General features: G+C 26.1%; 1 long non-coding RNA gene across 1 annotated transcript; it reads left to right on the top strand.

Moving 5' to 3' along the window:
- The first annotated feature begins 1979 nt into the window (after positions 1-1979).
- LOC109605905 (uncharacterized) lies at positions 1980-2800 on the top strand. The gene is made up of 3 exons (XR_002192021.2): positions 1980-2066; positions 2230-2325; positions 2385-2800. It is a non-coding gene; the product is annotated as an uncharacterized LOC109605905 (long non-coding RNA).
- The last annotated feature ends 4932 nt before the right edge of the window (positions 2801-7732 follow it).

Raw genomic sequence — 7732 nt, forward strand, 5'->3', positions numbered from 1 at the left:
AAAATACTTCAACGTTTTAATATTCAATTATAAATTTAATTTTTTAAAGACAGTACAAAATTTAATATATTTAATGTTATGTTTATTATGTAATAAAATGCAGCTAATTTGGAAGAACATATTCAATGTTAGTTACTTTAAGTATATACAAATTATTTGAAACACCACATTCCAAGTGATCCAATTTGTTAATTTTTTTATTTAAATAAATTTTAATTACGTTATTAAATTAATTAATTAATAACTTTACTTGGATAAATTTATATATTATTTAGTTTTATTATTTTTTAATTTCAACACTTTTGAGAAGGGCAAAATTTGGGATATTTGTTGTCTGAAAAGCATTTCAATAAAATTCGTAATGACAATTAATATTTTTAAGTATGTGTTTCTTACATTTGTCTTATTCTAACTAATAATAATATATTTAAATAATTAGTTCATTAATTTAGACTAATTAATATGCTCAAATGTTACTTTAACGTCAGATTTTATGAAAATTTGAATAAAATTTCTATGTTACATTTATTAAATTTGTTTTGCAATTAATTTTGTTTCGAAAGACATCTATATTATTGCTATTGTACTAAATAACAGTTATTTTTTTTTTCTATAGATAAATAAAATAATAAAAAATGTTAATTTAAAATAGTAAATTTTTAAATTTATTTATAAATATTTTTAGGTAATTTATAGTTTATAATTGAATATTTTTATTTTTTTAACACTTAAATATTAAACGAATTTAAAAACTAAAGAAAATAATCGTCAGTGCAAACCTTATTGAAATCGTTCTCAAACAACAAAAATCCAATGTTTCCCCTTCTCCTCTCTCCTCACAAATTTGCACAGCTTACCTTACGGCGCATCCGCCGGTCGCTACTTTCGTCTCTCTCGCACACTCATCAATATGTATTTCTTTCTCTCTCACTCTTACGGGGACAAATGCAAAACTAGAAATTTCATTCGAATCGAGTCAATTCTGTTGTCGTACACGAACAGACGCTCCACACCTGTCAAACGTATATATTAATAAATAAAAATATTTTTAAATTTTTATTTTATTTATTGGATTTACTTTTAAATAATGTTTATATAAAATAACAATGGTAATATCGATGTGTTTCGAAACAAAATTAATTACTGAACAAATTTAATAAATAATCTCTCAATGTAACATCTCAAAATTTCTATAAATTTTTAAATATCTTCAAAATCCTGCGTTAAAATGCTTTTGTTAGTTAAAATGATAGATATACGACATACTTGAATATTTAATGAGCTTAATCAAGAAAAATATTGTCATTACGAATTTTATAAAAATACTTCTCAAACATCAAAAATCGTAAATTTCCCCTTCTTCTCAACAAAAGTGCAAAAACAATTGAAAACACGTGCCACACAAATATTTACAGCTCACTGAGTCGGCGCATCCACAGATCGCTATTTTCGTCCCTCTCACACTCATGAACATGTATTTCTTTCTCTGTCACTCTTACGGAGACAAATGCAAAATGATACATTTAATTTGAATCGTGCCAATTCAGTCTTCGTACACGAAGAAACGCATCAAGTCTGTCACAAGTATATATATATATATATATATATTAAAAAATTAAAAATATTATAAATTACATTTTTTTTAAATAAATATAAAAATATAACTATTTTTATTTAATTTATTGGAATAATGTTTAAATGATAAAATAGAATGATTGTAAATATATATCAAAATGAAATTAATTTTTTTAAATTAATTTAAACTTACTGACTTACTTTTCTGGTTTAACTCATTAAATATTGTTTTAATTTCAAGTCCAACTAAGCTAGAGAATTTTTATGATATATCCACGAGCAATAAAAATATTCCAATTTATTTTGTAAAAATATTTCAATTCTTAAGTCACTCTAGAATCATATTTAATCAACAGACATGCAATGGACTACATATCGGATGCTCGAAATGTCGAACGCTCGAAACGTCGGATGCCCGAAGTGGAAATACCCGAGCGCTTTCAGTCGATATCGTATGTGCGTATGGGTAATTTGTGCGCATACTCATGGAGGTACGTGCAGCTGGGATGGGCTGAGGGAATAAATGTTCAGGCTTGCACATCTACTATTATAAATAATGACTCGTTTACTTTGCACCATCAGTGTATTCACACTTTATAATAAAGGGTTTTTGCATTATTAAATTATTAGTAGTAACGTATTTTATATTTTTAGGTTCAATAAGAAATGTATGAAATACTTGGTACATGTAGATTTGAGTAGAGATATTCAAAGTAATATGTACAAAAGAGATCAAGACATCACAAGAAAGTGTGTATATACAATTTTTAATTATACTTCTAAGGTATTAAACATATTTAAAATTTTAGCAATAATGTGGCTTCCTTCCTTAGTAATTGATAACTGTTGTTTATCGTAGTAAACGACTCAGGAAAGAATTTGATTAATAATGACATCCATTTATTGAATATATCCATGGCATATCTATCGACTATATACAAATGCTAAAATATGTATTGCACTACAGTGGACAAAAAAAATATATTTCATTAGTTGTTCTCAATATTTAAATCTAAACTCTTTTTCCTGTAATAAACTTTATTTAATATATTTCATAATCAATTATAGATTTTCAACATACATTTACTAGAATTGTTTGTTTTGAATACAGAATATTTTTAGGTTAATCCTCAATCATCGGTCTGATGACATCGCGTAGATCAAACATACGAATTAAAATCGTAGAGTAGGCCATGGAACACCCAAAGTAGGTATCAGTTCCTAAATAACGGACGTCTTATCGTAGGCTACGTACCGATTGCTCGAAATATCAATTGCTCGAAATAACGGATGCTCGAAACGGAAATATCCGAGATCACCCGAGGACATCCGAGCCGATGTCAGAAATGCGCGGCAGTCGCTCATGCACATGCTCATGGAAGAACGTGCAGCTGACACGGGCTACGGGAATTTAATTTGAAAATCACCCAACATCGACCGCCAATTATTAATATTCAAGGTTGCGCACCGTATATTATAAATAATGACTCGTTCACTTTGCAACATCGGTGTATTCAAACTTAATAGTAGTAAAATTTCAATTTTTGGATGTAAATGAATATCTTTTACAATAAAAAATGTATGAAATACTTGATACAGCTAGATTTGTGTAGAGACATATTTAAAACAGTGCTAGTATTAAATAATATGACAAAGACATCACAGGAAGTGAATGTACACAATTTAAAATTATATATTATATGTATTAAATTAAACTTTTAGCAACAATATTAGTAATATTTTGACGACAGGCATCGAAAATCTTAATTAAATTGTGAAATGGGGAAATGTAACAAAAAGTAAATGTGACAAAGACATCATAGGATGTGAAAAATGTATATGGATATTGGTTAAAATTATATTTAGAAATGTTAAAAGTATTTAATTTTAGGAACGAATCTGAATTATTATACTACTATGATGATGTGAGAACCTTAATTTATTTAAATAGTGAAACATAAAATATGTAACTAGACTTCGTCTGTTATCAAATAAGTAAATAAACACTGTACTCTGAAGATACCTTAACAAAGTTTATTATCTAATGTAATATTATTAGTTATATACATTACTTTTTATTTATTTATAAACTTAGTATTACTGTTCAGAAGTAATTATTCAAAGTGGAAATAATAAATATTTTAATAATGTATCTTACTTTTTTGTCATACATATTAATTAAAGTAGTTTTATTGATATTGATTATTATAAGTAGTAAGTTAAATCTAGAGAACAGTTTTTCAGTTTATCAATTATATGATAATACTCTTACTAGTAAAAGGAAATGTTTGAAAATAATTGATTTTGTTTTTAAAATATTAGTCTTATTTATTAATAATTAATATTAAAACACCTAAATTTCACATCCATTTGATATTACCTTAATATATAATGGCTAGGGTTCATTTGGCAAGTAATTATTTGTTAAAGTTTATGCGCAAATTTAGTTTATTCATAAATTGATTTACAAATTAATTAAATCGTTAGATATTAAAAAAGTTATTTTATACATATAATCTAACTTAATATAGCTAGATAATTTAAGCACTATGTAGATTAGTGTAGTTTGGTATGATATGGTAATATTAAAGAAAAAAACACTAAAATATTACTTGTTATTGGAAAATATTTAATATTAGGCTCAAACAAATGATATGAAAGATTTTACTGCAAAGAAATTTGTGTAAATAAGACATAAATGTATTTCCAGAAGTTCTTTAGTTTTTAATGTTTTTAAAAAAAGTATATATTATCTTAATAGAATAGCTATCAAACTATTAATGTAATTCATTTTCAATCCTCAGAAGATTACAATATATATCTGGTTGTCGATGAATAGTTAGTGTACAATGAAAAACCTTTAATTTTGCTGCCACTTTTTGCTGGCATCAAAACAAGTTCACTAATTAATACTGACTAATCTGTCATATAATTTATAAATAAATATTATTTAATAAATTTTACACATATGTAAAACCTACTAATAATTATAGTCTATTTTAGATTTTTAACAGATATTAATTAAAATTGATTATTTTGAATATAGAATGTTTTTATGTTAGGCGTTGACGATACCGCGTAGACCAAACAAACGAATTAAAATACACCCAGAGTAAGTATCAATGATTTCCTTTAACCGCTCTTGCTAAACATGTTCCTAAATAACGGACGTCCTCTCGCACATTTCGGTCTTACCGAAGGTAGTCGATCGGTTCCGACCTTTCGAGCAACTGATATTTCGAGCAATCGGCAGTGTGGCCATTCAGCAAACCGTACCCCTCTGAACTTGATATTTTCGTGAGACACGTTCGGCACCTTTGGACTCGGCACGGTTCGGTTTCTGAATCGGAACGGAACTGCTTGGACCCACATGTTTATAATGCATTAGCAGCGAAGTAAACAAGAGTTTTGCCTGTTTCTTATAACGTTATACAAACTTGAATATATGGAATTCGATGCGAATCTTCAACATTGTTGTTGATATATAATTTGATTTAATATATAATTCGTGATATTCACAGTCGTTGTTAAAATCAGTTTCGTAATGTAATCCCTTTATTAATCAGGCCTATCAGACTGTGACGAATTGTTTGAATTGTTCTTTTTAAAAAAACTATGTTTTAAGAAAGTAAAAACCATAAAACATTCGTTAATTTATACATAAATTATCTATTATACGTTACTAAAGATTAATTTACTTCAATGATAAAATGGTATATAAAGATTGAAATTATATTTTTATATCTTGAGTAAAATTTAAGTACATTATAATAATTATTGTTTATTACTAACAATATTAATTAAAAGTAAAGTAAAACACAATAATATTACTATGTACAGTCGGCTGCAGAATGGCATTACCACTTTCCAAACAAAATCCTTTGCGACCCTCTCTCGCTAAGCCTTGCCCAGAACCCCAAAAAAATGTAGGCCGTAAAACACAGGTATACGTAACAAAGGGTCAATTGCGGGTCAAAAAATTTACTCCTGTCGATTATATAATAAGTATTTCATATTTTTGGAAACACTTCTTGAGTAAATTAGAGATTGACTAAATTAAAGAAACTTAGTTTTTGTAAATTATTATCACAGTTAGTCATAAATTAAATATAATAGCCCTATTTATAAAAACTAATAAAAATGTATAAAATTAGAAAAAAAAATTCTTTATTTTTCTCTCATCTGTTTGAACTAAAATTAATTCTATTGACATAAACTAAGATATTTATGATTTTATTAATATATAGCAGAGGTGGCCAACCTGAGGCTCTTTGAAGGAATATTTGTGGCTCTCGATAAATGTACCCCTTTTCCCTTTTCATTCCAGAATTATCAAGAGAAGTAAAATAAATGTTTAATTTTTAATATTTAAATTCAATACACATATTTTGTAATTTTCAATAAGTATAATTTTTGTGAACAAATTTTTTTAATACATTGGGGTGGAGCTGGCCACCCCTGATATACAACATTACTTTTCCGTTAAACTATTTGAAAATATCAGTGTAATATATTATGTAACTTGTATAAAATATGTTGTGTATTTCGCTTGTTTGAGAATTCATTAACTAAATGCTTTTTAGTATTTATTATAGATGTGAGTTAAATAAGTGTATTTAACAGTTTAGATAAAACTTTATTTTCTACAATTTACACTGTTCAATATAGATGCTTTATGTACAATAATTTCTGCTAGACTGCCATCCACCCCCTTGGATGGGCCTATTTAATATAGGGAATGTTTACGTTAACCCCATTAAGGGATACTCTTAATAAGTGGACGAAAACATTCCCATGCCTAAACCACGAAGAGATAAGATAACTAACTATATACAAAACTATATCTAACATAAACACTAATATAAACACTAATACATTTAACTTGTGTTAAAAAATAGTCATACTTTTTAGTTGTAAGTTATGGGATAATAAATTATTATGTGATCATTGGTCACGATTTCACTCTAAGCATATATCGTGTATTAATTAAAAACCGCTTATTCAGTGAACGACTAAAGATCTACACAAATGTATCATAGTCCAGAATTTTCTTTAACACGAGCTTCATCACAAATCAGAGCAATTACAATACTATACTATTTGACTTCATTGTCAAATTGCCAAATTGTACTTTGATTATAATAAACAATCAATTTTTTTAGTAAATATTTATTTATTTAAATTAAATGCTTAATTTTAAGCAGTAAAATAACATTTATTTAATAAAATTTTTAGTTTTCAGCAGCTAACTGTAAAAAATATCTGAAACTTTAAGGTGATGATGATACACATGATATTTAATTTAATAATAAAACTATCTTAGACCTAAATAACACAACAAATGTAAAATTAAATATTTATTATAAGTTTGTACAGAAATGTAGTATTCGGAATATTTATATTACAAATACATCAAACAAAGTACAAATACTTGTTAAATTATTGGACAAATATGATAGTTAAGACTGCCAGAAGATACATTTGGATGTTCGATCAGTTTCGAGATACACGTATATGAATAAAATTTAATTGTTTCTTGTTTTTCAAAATATTCTCCATGAAGACTGACACAATTTTTTTATGTGAACCAATTTTCAAAGCACTTTGCCATCTTATCCCAACATAGTACTTTCAAAACAAGTGTTTAAAAGCTTACTAAATTAAGGACTATTCGGAGAATATTCCATCAGCAAAAAATAAAATATTATAAATATTATAATTTTATCTTTATGTATTCCATTTCCACTATAATAAAAGTAAATTATTTCAAGTTATAAAATGATTCTTTATTAAAAAAGTCAAATAATTATATTTAATTATATTGTATGGTTCAAATTAATTTAAAGTTTTCGTTTAATATTTAAATTAAATACAACATTTATTTTTAATCAACATATTTTTTTAATATTAACATTTGAAATCAGTTCAATTAAACAAACTTAATAATTCAGTAAATAATTTCTAAAAGTTCTTCAAATATAAAAGAAAATTTCTCTTTTGGTTTTCATTAATCTGAACTAAATTGTTATTATGATTATTATTGAACGAGTCGTGCTGTGGAATTAATAAAATCTATACCAAATTTATTCTAAAAAGTACCAATGTTTAAGATTTATCAGTAATTTTATAGTTGAATATTATTTTCCACACTTTAGAT

This window comes from Aethina tumida, chromosome 2 (assembly GCF_024364675.1).
Source record: "Aethina tumida isolate Nest 87 chromosome 2, icAetTumi1.1, whole genome shotgun sequence".
In the NCBI taxonomy this organism is placed as follows: Eukaryota; Metazoa; Arthropoda; class Insecta; order Coleoptera; family Nitidulidae; genus Aethina; species Aethina tumida.